Raw genomic sequence first — 15,243 nt, forward strand, 5'->3', positions numbered from 1 at the left:
ACTCGGGTGACAAATGCAAAAACAATTGATGGATAGACTGCAGTAAACAAGGAAGGGTGATGCCCCGAATCAGGTCTTAGGATGCTTGTTTCCGGTCCAAGGAGGACACTTGGCCGTTCAAGCTCAGCTGTTCACACAACGAACGGGGTCATACATGATTTGCATATGGCTGGGTCCAATCTGGGGTGGTGTGGTGAGCAAAACAATTGTTTCTTTTGCACATGTCGCCCTAAGTGGGAAAGGTATGCCCAGACGTGGGTCCTGTGCTCACTACACTACTGGATTCAAACTAGCCTGACTGATGAAGGGTGATGCCCTGAAACTCGTCCCAGGATGCTTGTTTATGGTCCAGGAAGGACCTGGCTTTGCAGTTCGGGCTGTACTGGTTCCAAAAGGAACAGGGTCAAGACTGATTTGCGTACAGCAGAGTCCAAACTGAGGGGGAGGGGGTGTGGTGACCAAAAGAATGATGGATTAAACCTAGATCCTTGTGTCTGGGGGTGAATGTTTGCATTGTGCAGCATTCCGTCCCTCAATTATTTTTTTTGCACAAGTCCTTACAGCAGCACTGGTTACTTACAGCAGCACTGGTTACTTCACCTGCTTGTATGTTACTTGTCGAAGCATCATTCCAGTGACGTTTGGTGGCACTCAGCACAGAAGCAAACTCCAAGAAACCGGCTCTCTGAAGTTCGAGTGGCACTCTCAATCACTACCTCCTATTTTCCTTACCTCCTTGCACTTTGTCATTGGGCATCAGGGCGTTCATGATTAATACCAGTGACTGTCAACTCAGCACAGCTTTAATATAGCTAAACGACCCCAGCTTTTGAAAAGTATTATTTTAGATAGGAGTCAGCATAGTCTAATTAGTTGTGCTTCATATTGCAATAAACCAAAAATCCATACCAAGACTGAGTGACTCCATCTGCGTAGTGACGTCTGAGACCTCAGCACTTACTTCCCTGCAGTCGCTGGGCCTCAGCCTATCAAGCCTTGGAACCTCTGTGTCACTTTCCCTGTTTCCTCCCGCTGTGCCTTCTTCTGAGCCAGATACTCCGCCCCTAAGGTAACCAACTGGTCTTTCCTTTGTGATTCTCCTTCCTTGACGCCTTCTAGTTCAACTCCCTCCTCTTGCTGCTCCGAATTACCTCTTTCTTTCCTGTCATCTTTTTTTTTTTATTAGCTCCTTTCACCATTTTCTGCTTGCCTACTTTCCTGTCCAACAACTAGCATGCTCACCACCTGTTGCTCTGGGTTTTCTTTGGTGGCTATATTGGAAACTCAGCTGTCTTGCTCCCTGATACAAGACCTCCTCTCCTGGAATGGCCGATTGGGCCATTCACTTATTAGATGTCTGGGCAAATAATCCACATTCCTCTGCTGTTTCTGTGCCCTCTATTGCATCTGAAACTAGAAGGGTTGTAATGTGAAAATCCAACTTAAAATCCTTTGATTCCCGTCCTTAGATTGAGCCAACCACAATAAGGGAGCATGGTCCGTTATTAATAAAATGTCTGGCCCAGTAGATAGTACTGTAAAGCCTCCTTTGCCCATTTGATGGCTAAACAGCCTTTCTCTATGGCCGAATAAGGAGTTTCCTTTAAGAACAATTTTTGGCTGATGTAGAGTATTTGCCTTCGTTCTCCTGTCTGATCAGGTTGTGACAAATCTTCTCCTAGACCATGTTTGGAAACTTTAGTCTGAAGTGCAAGATTCTGACTGTAGTCAGGATAAGCGAAGACAGGATCTTCATATAAAACATTTTTCACCTGCTCTAATCAATGGTTTTGACTGACACGCCAATTCTTCATTTTAGTGGGTTAATTTCTTAGTAGATCTGTAAGAGGGCTAGCTTTCTCATAACATTGACGTGTAAACTCTATATATATTATTCCACAATCCCCGAAAAGGATCTTACTTCTTTTTTTGTAGTTGTTCTGTGAATGTTCTCAATCATTTCTATTTTATCCTCCTGTGGTCTAATTGTACATGCTTGTATGGAATAACTTAGATATTTGATCCTATCAGTGACTAATTACTTTTTCTGGGATTGGCTTTTAATCGTCAATTGTGTAAGGGCGCCTAAGATCTTGCCTAAATGAAGAATGTACAGTTTCCAACTCTGGCTGAATATTGCTGCCATCCAGATAAGCTGCTGCGAACTTCTAATGAGGTTTAACATTTTTATCCATTAATCTTTAGAAGATGTTGGTTGCCACATGTAATCCAAATGGGAAGACTTTAAAGTAATATAAACCAGAAGGGGTTGTAAATGCTGTTTTCTCCTTAGCGTCTACTGACAACAGGGTCTGCCAATGAACATACCCTTTCTTTGATAGGGAAATCTTCGGCCAGTCAGTCTGGTCGCGATTGCATTGGGTTGAATTGGGTGGCTGGTGTACGATAGTACCCAATGATCAGCCATACCGGTGTACAAAAAGCGAAATAGAGTACCTGAGGATTCTCCTAGGTTCGACAAACCTTCAAACAGAAAAGTTGCAGAGATGTAGGCAATCTTGACAATGCGACATCACTGTGCACCTTCAAATCTCATGAATATATGAACTGCAACAGACGTTCCCGGTCAAGTGTGAGTTTTAGTAGAACTATTTGAAGAACAATGTGGTTGGCAACAAACATCCACAAAGATGATCCAAACGTAAAAGTGCCTCCAAACACAAGATGGCACGTTACAGACGTCCCGCCGATGGCTCCCGGCATGTCTTTGCATGCGGCTTCTAAAGGAACAAAGTGGAACGTGACCGGCATCCATCGAGACGTCACAGGAATGGAGGTAAGTCTCCCCGCGGGGACTGCGCACGTCTTGGGAATAGCATGCGACTTTATTTTCAAATCACCAAAAAGCGGTTCGCTGGCAAAGGAAAACTGTTATGATGCGTCCTTAGCTGTCCATGTAAGTATTGCATTCCATATTCTGTAGTTCTTTCGAATGTCAGGCTGACGCCACTCGACAGTTGGCAGTTGCACTAGACTGTCGAGGTGGTCAGATGCCAGGTTGTGCATTACGATTAAACTTACCTAAAATCATCCTGCTTCAAGACCTGTTTCTCTACAAGGGTTCACAACAATTTTGGCGATGATCTTTTGCCGTGCTGTGTGTGTCCCTGGACTTGTTGCACAACCTGGTGATCGGCGATCGCTTTCTCGTTTGCTGCGTGCTTCTCATCTGTTTCCTGGATATTTTGTTGTGTTTCCAGTGTTTCCTGACTTGGCTGCCCAGTTTCCTCATCTTCAGGTACTGTTTGCATTTTGGAAGTGTTTGCGCGTTTGCGCTGGTGCTAAGTCGCGAGCTCTCCCTCAAGCCTTTTGGCGGTTGAGCTGAGTGCTCATCACTGGAATGCACACCGCGTCATTGTAGCGTGTAGTGCACGTCTTCACCTGCATACGTGCAGCCATCTCGTCATTGACGTGCCGCCATCTTGGATTCCCCTTTAAGCAGTGTTACACACAGAGCTGTGTCTCCGGAATTCTTCGGCTGCTTTATCTACTTACGAAGTTCTTCTCAGAGGATATTGTTTGACATTTCCACCTGAACGCTGGTGCAAGTTGGTTTATGTTGATTTGCACACCTTGTTTTATAGAAGTTTCTTCACGGTAATTTATACTCTACGTTTGTGCAAATTTGTTCACGGTGATTTGCACACCTCTGCATATACTTTTGATCTTGTTCATTTTCTGTTATATTTATTAACCATTTAGCAAGCTCTCTCTTGGTCATATTTTTGGGATTTGTGGTATATTTAAACCATTTTGAGTATTGTTATTTAGGTTGAATAATGCTTTACCCTTCTAAGTTAGTACTGCACACCATCACTTCTACTATGAATTCTAATGTTGTTACACCTCCTATGTTTCTCCCTCTTCCGGGCTTCCTGTGATAGATTGGGAAGATTGGATAGAAATGTTAGATAATTATATTGTGGTAAGAATTTTCATCCAAAAAGGAAAAAAGCATTATTACTCAGCACTCTGGGTAGTGAAGGTCAGCGAATTTTTTAATATTTACCTGTAGCAATGGGTCTTAATGGCCAACCCATGGACGATGTATATAAATAGGCTCTCAAGAGACTAGAAACAAGGTTTGCCATAGAAGTTAATCTAGTCATATATAGTATAGATTTTATACTAAACCATAAGCAGAGAATGAGAGCATTGATGACTTTGTTTCTAGACTACGTGAACTTTCCATAAAGTGTTGGTTTGGAAACATGACCGATGTACTAATTCGGGATCAGCTTATAGTACAATGTCGTCACAGGAAAATTCAAGAAAGACTCCTGGCTGCGAAAGATCCTTCTTTAAAGGAAGCTATAGACATGGCTAAAGTAATAGAAGAATCCCAAAAAATGCATAAAAGAGTTAGAACGTAGAGATAAAAATTCATCTCAGATTGGTAACGTTGAGCTTGAAGTCAAAGAGGATGGTTTTGATGTTAATGCAGTTTCAAATCGATGTAACAAATTTAATAGTGCCTCAAATTTTTCTCCCAAGATTTAAGGGAAGGAGTGTTGGCGTTGCGGTAGTCAGTTTCATCTGGGGAATTTCAAGAAATGTTTCGCTTTAGATCAAATTTGTAGGAAATGTGGTTGAAAAGGTCACTAATCTAGGATGTGCAAACAAAGTGAGAGTTTTGACAAGAATAAGTCTAATGAGAGTTTAGACAAGAATAAGTCTAAGGTAAATGTTATACAACAATCTACAGATTTTACACGAAATATTAATAGAGTTTTAGTTGTACAAGGAAATCCTGATTGCATTGTTGGCGAAGTCAATGCCGATCCTCGTAAGTTAACAAGACCTTCTGCAGTATTCATTGTGTGGGCAAAATATTTCTCTTATGGTTGACTCATGCTCCTTGTCCACGATAATTCCTAAATCTTTGTTCACTTCGTTGTGAGAGGGTGTTACTCTATCCAAAAAAGACATTAATCCAGCAGGTTACTACGGGCACACTATTGACGTTCTAGGTTATGTTTGGCACTATTACCTTTGGAACTAAGAGTGTTGAAGGGAAGGTTTACATTGCCAAATATGGACCACCTATTTTGGGTTGGATGCACCAATTTGATTTGCATATTATCATTAATCCTAGGTCACCCAACTTTATCATGGTGGTTGAAGATGAATTTCAAATTGGTGATATTTTGAATGATTCCCATGGGGTTTTTGAAGCTAAATTGGGCTGTGTTAAAAATTATCTCCACAGAATTAATTTAAAACCCAAAGCTACTCCTGTTCAACATAAGCTTAGGAAGGTACCTTTGTTGATGAAACAAGGTCTTAAAGACTTGCTACAAGATTTATTAAAATCAAAAGTTATTGAGCCAGTTGAAGCATCCCCATGGATTTCTCCAGTTGTTTTGACACTTAACTCTGATGGTCGTCGAAGATTTTGCTTTGAAGATTTTGCTTTGACCTCAGATCACTTAACCAGGACATAATTACGGATACTTTTCCCCTTCCCATCATCAATCAACTGTTTCAATCTGTAGGTGGTGGTAAGTGCTTTTCGAAAATAGATCTAAGAATTGCGAACCATCAAATCAGATTGCACCCTGAGTCCAAACCACTTACCGCTTTCATCACGACAGAGGGAACATTTCAATTTACTCGTGTGCTGTTTGGCCTAGCCTCAGCTGCGAGTGTTTTCCAACGTATGATGTCTAATATGTTTGAGGGGTTATCGGGTGTTGTCTATTTTCAAGACGACATTCTTGTGTAAGGGAAGACTGTTAACAAACACAATGCTACTTTACGTCGAGTATTATGGAAATTGGAGAACTACTGGTTTAACAGTTAACAAAGATAAGTGTGTATTTCTAACAGAACAGATTGAACACCTAGGTTACACCATTTCTAGTGGTGGTATTTCTCCCAAGAGGAATTTGCTGGATGCTATCAGAAAGGCCCCTCTACCTAAAGACAAAGATCAACTCAGGCCTGGTTGAATACTATTCAAAATTTGTTAAAGGGTTTGCGGATATTTGTGAGCCTTTGAGAGTTTTATTACGCAAAGGCAATAAGTTAGTGTGGGAACAATTGCAGGAAGAATCTTTCCAGCGCCTTAAGAATGATATTTGTAATGCTGGGATTTTGACTCCTGTTGATCCTGTGTGCAAATCTTATCTGACTGTGGATGCTAGTTTTACAGGAATCTGAGTTGTATTCTCACAGGTGCAGCGTGGTGTTGAGAAGACCTTTGCATTTGCTTCCAGGACTCTTACTCAGGCTGAAAGAAACTATTTGGTTATAGAGCGTGAAGCACTTGCTGCGGCTTGGGGTGTTGAGCATTTTAGAGTGTATTTGTGGGGAGTGAAATTAGTTTTGAGAACAGATCACACGCCTTTAATGAAGATTTTGTCGGCTGGTGCAGTGGGGAAAGGTTCTGCTCGCCTTGCCAGATTTGCAGCTATATTGCAAGAGTATCTTTATGACATCGTATTCATTCGGGGTTGGAAAAATGTGCAGGCCAACTGTTTATCTCGGATGTCAGTGGATTGGGAGAGTGTTGATGAAAATCTTGTGGAAAATTTGGACACTGAAGAGGCTGTAGCTTCAGTGAGGCTGTAGCTTCAGTGAATGATGTTTGTGAATGCTCCCTCAGAGCTTTTTCTAAAGCTCAGTGGATGAGTGAAATGCAATTGGACCCCACTTTAAAAGAAGTTATATTGTTGATAAAGAAGGGTGCCTCTCGGGAGAATATGATGTCTATTCCCATTTTGGAAACTGTTAGACAGACCATTTTGACCATTTTGGAAACTGTTAGAGGAATTGTCTGTTTCTGATGTAGTTATGAGAAGAGATCGTTTTGTGCCACCTTGTGGTTTAAGATTACACATTTTCAAGTTAGCACATGAAGGTCATTTAGACCAAGGGATGAATGACCATTAGAAGGATTAAGCAAGAGTTTTGGTGGCCAGGGATGGACGATCAAATTAAAAGCTTGGTGGAAGCTTGTAATTGTTGCAAGGAGAGTGAGAAAATATTGAAAATTGGTATTCAGAGCAGTATGGGTCATATCACTGATCCAGGGGAACCTTGGTTCAATATTTGTTTGGATTTTATAGGTCCTCTTTCTGTATTACCTGGGGATGTGCATTTTGCTGCTGTTGTCATTGACATTCACTCAAGATGGCTTGAATTAATGAAAAATATCACAATTAAGTCTACTACTGTAATGTTAGAGAATCTCTTTTGGCAGGAAGGTGTTCCACATACGATTTTGACTGATAATGGCACTCAGTTGACTTCTAACGAGATGAGATGTTTTTTTGAAAAGTGAGTGTGGAAATAAACATTCTTGCACTTCTCTCAATAATCCTATGGGCAACAGTATTGTAGAAAGGTCGAATAGATTAACTAAAGGTACTATTCAACTTTCCTTAGCTAATAATTTGTCTCATAGACGACAGTGTCACACAAAGGTTACCTTTTCAACTTATGCAAGGACGTTTCCCAGGTTCAAGATTAGTTCCGGCATGGTTGAAGGATTGGGTACGTTCTGGTGGTGAAAGTCTTCCTGAAGTTGTTTCTCATAAGATTGCGGTAGGTGATTGGGTTAAATTGAAGTCTGGCAGAGCCAAAGCTGGTTTGAACACATTTAAGGGACCTTTCCGTGTTGTCAGTGTGGGCACATTTATTGTTGTTGTTGAAGGAGGTGAGAGTTGGAAATTACGGAGTGTAGCTTTGTATCAGAAAGGAGGATTTTGTGTCAGACAAGCTTCTGAGGATGATGAATGTTCTGGTGCCATGTTTATGCCTGATTCGTGCTACAAAGATTGTTGCTCTCAACAGTCCAGTGAAGCTTTTTCTCATGCTTCGCAGGGTGGGGACATGAGTGGTGAAAGTGATAGTAGTTTTATTGTGGGGCATAGGATTCGTAGACCGCCTATGTATCTTAAGGATTGTTACTTTTTAATTATTTTGTTTTGATTACTAAGGAAGAGGATGTGTTACGATGCGTCCTTAGCTGTCCCTGTGAGTACTGCATACCATATTCTGTAGTTTTCGAATGTCAGGCTGACGGCACTTGACGGTTGGCAGTTGCACTGGACTGTCGAGGTGGTCGGATGCCAGGTTGTGCATTACGATTAAACTTACCTTAAATCTTCCTGCTTCAAGACTTGTTTCTCTACAAGGGTTCACAACAAAAACACCGCCAGAGACCATTAAAACAAAAAATGGGCTGACCTTATAATTACTCAGTAGACAGATCTTGAACATTTGCTTGTGTATTCATGTAGAAAGAGCCTAACAATAACTCATCACTTGTTCAGGTACACCTCTGGCATCGTGTCGAAAGAGCAGACGAGCGTGCCACTGCCACTGACAGACGTGTAGAAATAGTTGGAAGTCATGAGGCAATAAAACCCCAAAAACCCAAACGCTTTAGTGAAGCTCTAGCATATGTAATATGTTTTTCAGGCTCCAACATGACAGACTGACGGACACCAAAAATTCTCCATCTGTGCAACCACTGCACGCAGATAGTTGTGACTTCTTGAAGAAAATGCAGGTAGCACGTAAAAAGTATCTCAAGAGGTGCCTTTTCCTTGAAAACAATGTGGTCTTTGTAGAACGATGTGGCTGGAACACCAGATGTGGCTGTAGAGTAACTACACCTCCAACTCACTGAAACCTTTTGTAGATCCTGAGGAGTATTTCCAGGCTGTAGTGTCCGTTGGTAATGACACTGGTCGGTGGAGAGGTGTAAAGACGACTCCGCTCACACAACTGGTCGTCAATAACTTTATTTAGTCACAACAGCACACCAAGGGCACGTCTGCTCAGCATGCAGTTCGCCCGTTCATCTCAACTCTCACAACAGCCCTCAGCTGTCAACATTCCAGCTGAGGCTGACCTATCACGCGCTGGAAAGGGCACGCGCAGGGCAGGGTGAAGAAAAGTGAGAAAGGACCAACATAACACATCTCTTTCCCTAGAAAGCAAAAGAAGGTTAAACGCAGAAATTTCCTCCCCCGCAACAGTAACATTTCGTAATTGTCAGTCACACACGAAATCTTTATATTTGTTAGGTTTGAATAGAACTCGGCCAAAACTGCTGGTGTTCTCACTAGCTTCGCCAACGTCTTCTGTATGCCTACTACCCTTATATTTTGTGGATATGTGTTCAGCATTTATAATGTCACTTGTTCCCATTGAGTTGGCCTGACACCCTAATTCTCCTTCATCGCTGGTTTCATATTCCGAGTCGGAGCTTCCTGTAGTTGCACTGTCCTGTGGTTCCACAGAGTCATCGGAGTTGTATGTCCTATCCATTCCGACCGATTCTATTCCTTTCTGGGTTATCCGAGTCGTGGTGCTTGTACGACCTTCAGGTGCACCAAGGTTGTTGTCCTCTGCATTCTCCTCTTCATCTGAACTATCCAGATGGTGTCCGTTTAGTTTGGCTCTACTTTTCTTTCCCTTATGTTCCTTATCTTCTGTATTGTGACACATTGCCATCCTTGAAGCGTGCCATACTTTCCCATCACTGAGTAATGCTGAGTTACAAAATACTTCTACCACCTCTAGTGGTGAGGAATATCTGTCTTCCCCTTTTACTATGTGTCCACTTCTTTTTATCCTCACCTTGTCTCCAACGTTTATGCACACTTCCTTGCAGTGCTTGCTCTTGTCATGCTTCTCCTTGAGAACAGTTTGTGCATTCTTTATTCTTTCCCTGATGGTTTCCACTGACCATTTAGATGATCTCGCTTGTTTAAGCCATCCAATATTGTCTTTTGACATGGGTGTTCTACCTCTCATAACTTCGAATGGACTTGCTAAAGTTTTTTCACCTGGAGTAATCCTGTACCCCCATATCATCTCTTTCACTTCTTTTCTCCAACATTTTCCACTTTTGTTGGCAAGTTGGATGGTTCCTTTTATTACTCGATTGAACCTTTCCACGGCACCATTTCCAGCAGGGTGATATATTGATGTTGTTTTGTGTTTGATGCCATTCCTGTCTATGAACTTTTTGAAAGCCTCCGAGGTAAATTGGCTGCCATTGTCACTAATGATGGTTTTTGGTATACCTTCCCTGGTGAACACGTCATCCATGAATGTTATTATGTCACTCGTGTCCACTTTTTTGCATACTTTAATTTGAGGCCATTTGGATAGATGGTCCACCATAACAATTATATACATCGGTTCACCTTGCCATTTTATGGGACCAGTTATGTCCACACCAATCTTTTCCCAAGGCATGTTGGGGCACGTTATAGGTTTTAGCATTGGTCTGAGTGTAGACTGGGTTTTGTCAGCATTTTCGCAAGTCACACAGTGTCTTACCATTCTCTCTATCTCCGTGTCACACCCAAGCCACCAATACCAACTTTTAATCCTCTGTTTTGTTTTGTTTACTCCTAAATGCCCTTCATGACATATGTCCATTACTCTTTTCCTTAGGCTTTCTGGTGGAATCATTTTCCCCTGTCTGAAAATGAGTTCGTCTTCTGTTGTAAGTTCGTTTCTCAGTTCCCAAAATGCTCTCAATTCCTCCTCCAAACATTTCTTCTTTGGCCATCCCTTGATAATGTGTTCATGTACTTTCCTTAGGGTTTTGTCTTCTTTGCTACTCAGAATCCACTCCTCTTTACCGATGGTAGGAAATTCCTCACATACGCTTGCCACGCACAACTCTTCTTCCTGCTCAACTCTTTCTTTGTTTTTTAACGGTAGCCTGCTCAAAAAGTCTGCCACCACATTTTTTGTACCTGGCAAGTACTGTACCTCATAGTTATAATCTAAAAGCCGTATAGAAAGGCGAGCTAGTCTGGGCGACGCTGTGTACAACCCTTTTACCGTTAACACTTTGGTTAGAGGTTTATGGTCACATCGTAGTATGATTTTCTTGCCCCAAATGTACTGACGAAAGTGCTCCATACCCCACACACAGGCTAGCGCCTCACGCTCTATGACTGAGTACCTCTCTTCCGTTTCCGTCAATGAACGTGAGGCGAATGCGATGGTCACTTCCTTTCCTGTCATCTCCATTTGGGTAAGTACTGCACCAATTCCTCTTCCACTTGCGTCCGTGGTGATGATGCACTCCAAATCTCTGTCAAATCCTTGCAGTGGTGGTGCTGCGCATATTTCTTTTTTTAACTGCTTGAAACATTCCTCGCATTCTGTTGTCCATTCAAATTTGTTCTTGTTCTTTAGTAGTGACCTAATTTGGTAGGTTTTGGTTGAGAAATCCTTTACGAACTTGGAATAGTACTCAACGAGTCCCAAGAATGCTCTTATCTCATCTTTGTTAGTTGGCATTGGTGCGTCACTTATTGCCTTGATTAGTTCCTTCTTTGGCTTAATTCCTTCATGCGTAATTTCATGTCCCAAATAGTTTACGCTACTTCTGTTGAATTTGCACTTCTTGTACTCCGCGGTCATGCCGCACTTTTCTAATTTTTTGAGTACTTGGTGGAGTCTGTTATCATGATCTTCCTGATTTTTTCCCATTACCAAAATGTCATCTTGGAAGACGAGAATGTTCTTGACGCCTTTAAATATTTCTTGCATAAGCCTTTGGAACAAAGCTGCAGCTGATGCTATGCCAAAAGGAACTCTTTTAAATCTGAAACATCCAAAGGGTGATATAAAGGTGGTGAGATGTCTACTTTCAGGATGCAATTGTACCTGGTGGTATGCGGCTGCTAGATCAATGGTAGAAAACACACACATACCCTTAGTGAGTGACAACATCTCTCCTATCCTTGGTAATGGGTATTGATCAATTAAGATGTTTTTATTAAGATCGCGAAGATCCATGCACAATCTCAGTCTGCCATTCGGTCTTTTTGCGACAACTAAGGGTGCGACCCACTCTGCTGATTCAGTTGGTTCAATAATGTCAGCATCTAGTAATTTGTTGATTTCATTTTGAACTTCATCCTTAAGTGTTATTGGTATGTGTCGTACCTTGTGTAAGCAAGGAATTGCGTTCTCCTTTAGTTTTATTCTATGTTGGAATCCCTTTAGCTTACCAATTTGTCCACTAAATACACCAGGATATTTTTCTATTATGTTCTTGTCACTTGTTATTACATGTTGTACAACAAGAACCGGCTCAGAGCGGTTGGGGTCTAGGGTTATGCCTAGCTTGCCCTGGTCTCTCCATCCTAGTACTGATGGACCCCTTTCTGCCACATACAGTTTACTGTGCATTTCTCTCTCCTTGAATAAGAAAGATAACTCTCTGTACCCCAGAAGTCCAATTTTTCCCCCAGTAAAAGTTTTTAGTGTAATGTCTGGTTCCTCCAACTTTTTACCCAGAACCTTTTTAAACTTCTCATTCCACACCTTCTGGTTGACTATGGTGTAGGGTGACCCTGAGTCAGCGATTATTTTTAGTTCCACTCCTCCTATTGCTATTTCACAAACAGGTTTCTTCTTTTGACCTACCCTGTCTTCTCTATTTCCAGTTATTTCATTTACGTTTAATACACAAAAGTTATACTCTGACTCGTCTGATGAGTCTTCTTCGTCCTCCTCTTCTTCCTGCACATACTTAACTTTCATCTTACCACTTCTTTTACATGCTTTCTGGAAGTGTCCTACCAGTCCGCATTTGCTACACTTAGTGCTCCTCGCTGGACAGTTCCAGTCATTTGCTAAATGCCTGTTACTGTTACAGCGATAACATTTTAGCTCACCTTGAGTTCTTTCCTTACTGTATTTTCTTGTACTGTCAATTTCCTTGCTTTTAAAGTTGCTAGATTTTTTCCTTGTAGCACTTACTCTAGCCACTACACTGGTCTCTTCTGTTTCTCTTCTGTTCTGTTTGTTCTCACTGATCACTTCCTTTGCACATCTTCCTGTGAGTTCTGCTTTTTTAACTATTTCTATAACTTGTTGTAAGGGTTTTTCGCCTTTGGCCCACAAGGCATCTTGTATATTCTGATTTGCAGTACACATCACTATTTGGTCCCTAATCAGATCATCGTGTAAACCCCCAAACTTACATGTGATTGCGATATTTTTCAATGCTGCCACATACTCATCTATGCTTTCTTCTTTACTCTGCTTTCTCCTGTAAAATTTGTACCTGTGTACAGCAACACAAACCACTGGCTTATAATATGCATCTAAATCCTCTATAACATCCTCAAAAACGTTCCTGTCAGCCCCTTCATGGACCTTCTTAGCAATGTTATTGTATACTTTTAATCCTCCTGCCCCTAAACTGTGTAACAAAATTTTTTTCTTCTCTTCAGGTTTTAATGCCTCATCTTCCTTGTCAAAAGTACTAATGTAGTTGCAAAAATGTTCTTTCCATTCCTCCCATTTTATTGTGGGCGTACCTTCCCCCTTCAAAAATGGTTCTGGTGGCTGAAGGTTGTACAGATTGCTGTTTGCCATGCTCTTTTTTTTTCCTTTACCTTATTATTTGAAGATTATTTTCCTTTTTTTATATTTCACATTAAAGGATACAATGCCAAAAGCAGCTTCTTTTTTTTTCCGTTGCTTAGCTCATTATCCACGTTAGATTATGCGTGCAGGTTTCGTCTTTTTCTCTCCCAAGATGGCGCCTTAGCGCGATGACGTCACGTGCGCTGAAGTGTCTAACGTTTCTCCTCAGATTACTCTTGACACGATGTTGTCAGAAGTGAGGTATTTCTCCCAGCGCACTCTCCCCTCTCACACTGCAGATGCCTCAAAGAGTGTTTCCTCCACGCCTGACCCTTGCCACCAGTCGTCTCGCCCAGAGCCTTCAGCACAGTGAAATGCTTGATACAACCTCCTCCAGCGATACAGCGCAAATGCCACCGCTGATCAAGTATACTTTAAATTCAATTCCTATCACCAAGTATTCAACTTCAAAATGCGCACGTTTAAGTGGTCCAAGATTTCATTTCTGTTAACTCGGTTTCTTCACTCAAATTTTATTTTTAAGTTACTTCATATGGTTTCGATAAGTCTTTAAACAGTACCTTTTTTCTTTTCAATTAGTCGTTTCTCATTCCGGTACCGTTTTTTTTTCCATCAGTTTTTCTTCCCGCAAATATTTCTCTTATTTCATTTTATTTTAAACCGGCTTATCGTAGGTTCGCTGGCGTGCTGTCACCTCGTCGCCAATTTTGTAAAGACGACTCCGCTCACACAACTGGTCGTCAATAACTTTATTTAGTCACAACAGCACACCAAGGGCACGTCTGCTCAGCATGCAGTTCGCCCGTTCATCTCAACTGTCACAACAGCCCTCAGCTGTCAACATTCCAGCTGAGGCTGACCTATCACGCGCTGGAAAGGGCACGCGCAGGGCAGGGTGAAGAAAAGTGAGAAAGGACCAACATAACAAGAGGTCTGTTGACATGGACACTAGTGGGGCTGGCTTGCCTGGAACTCCTTTCTGCTTCAAGTAGTTGCTTTAGTTTCTTGTAGTTTTGCTGGTTACTGTAGTTTCTAGTGGTTTCTTTGTTTCTTGTCTTTACTCTTGGATGCTTTACCACAGATCCAGGAAAGAAGCATGAGTAAGTCCTTTCATCGCCAAAATAATGTTGTGTCCTACACCAGTAGACACAGGTAGCCATGTTGAGTTTCAAAGTCTTCTTTATTAGATCCATGTCCATGTGACAACAATCTTAACCCCAGCCAGTTCTGGTCAAGTACCAGCCTCACCAGGAGCAGCCTGCCTAGCTTCTCAGCCCATCTCTACCTGACAACACTCATCCACTCAGGTACCCAGGTATTCCACGCATCACAGTCACACCAACATTCCATAACCAACTCACACTCTGGCTGAGCAGCTAGGAGCACTAAAAGATATCCAAAATAAAATTTAAATAAAGTTTTAATGTATATAATTACAAGCAGCACAGCAACAAGCACTGAACAACTTCAGAGTACCAGTGCTACTGAATACTCAGGAGTTAAACATTCTACAAAGATGTTCTAATGGAATTAGAACATTAACTAAATATTAACACTAGTACATGAATGTAACATATCTCCCTTATATAAAGATAAAAGCAAAAAAACAATAACGACAAAACAGAGGTACATAACTAGACTATCTAACATTATCCACCATCTTGGCCGGTAACGATCTAGAACGTGCAGAGTCTTTAACTAGATTGGCTACAGAATCATAGTGTATATCAGTAGTATTTAAATCAATTGATTGAAGATCATAAGAAACATTAGGCGTATTTATAACATTACCACAATCACTAACTTCCTCATTGTTGCCCATAATACTATTTTTATACG

General features: G+C 41.5%; 1 protein-coding gene and 1 long non-coding RNA gene across 12 annotated transcripts in view; both read left to right on the forward strand.

Moving 5' to 3' along the window:
• AKAP13 (A-kinase anchoring protein 13) overlaps window positions 1–15,243 on the forward strand; it is a 1,375,395-nt gene that overhangs the window by 570,500 nt on the left and 789,652 nt on the right. The gene's annotated exons all lie outside the window — the stretch shown is intronic.
• LOC147733505 (uncharacterized) lies at window positions 1,323–15,011 on the forward strand. Its single transcript, XR_015308529.1, has 3 exons — window positions 1,323–4,651; window positions 8,540–8,731; window positions 14,336–15,011. It is a non-coding gene; the product is annotated as an uncharacterized LOC147733505 (long non-coding RNA).

The sequence above is a fragment of the Lissotriton vulgaris genome, chromosome 2_1, assembly GCF_964263255.1.
Source record: "Lissotriton vulgaris chromosome 2_1, aLisVul1.2, whole genome shotgun sequence".
NCBI lineage: Eukaryota > Metazoa > Chordata > Amphibia > Caudata > Salamandridae > Lissotriton > Lissotriton vulgaris.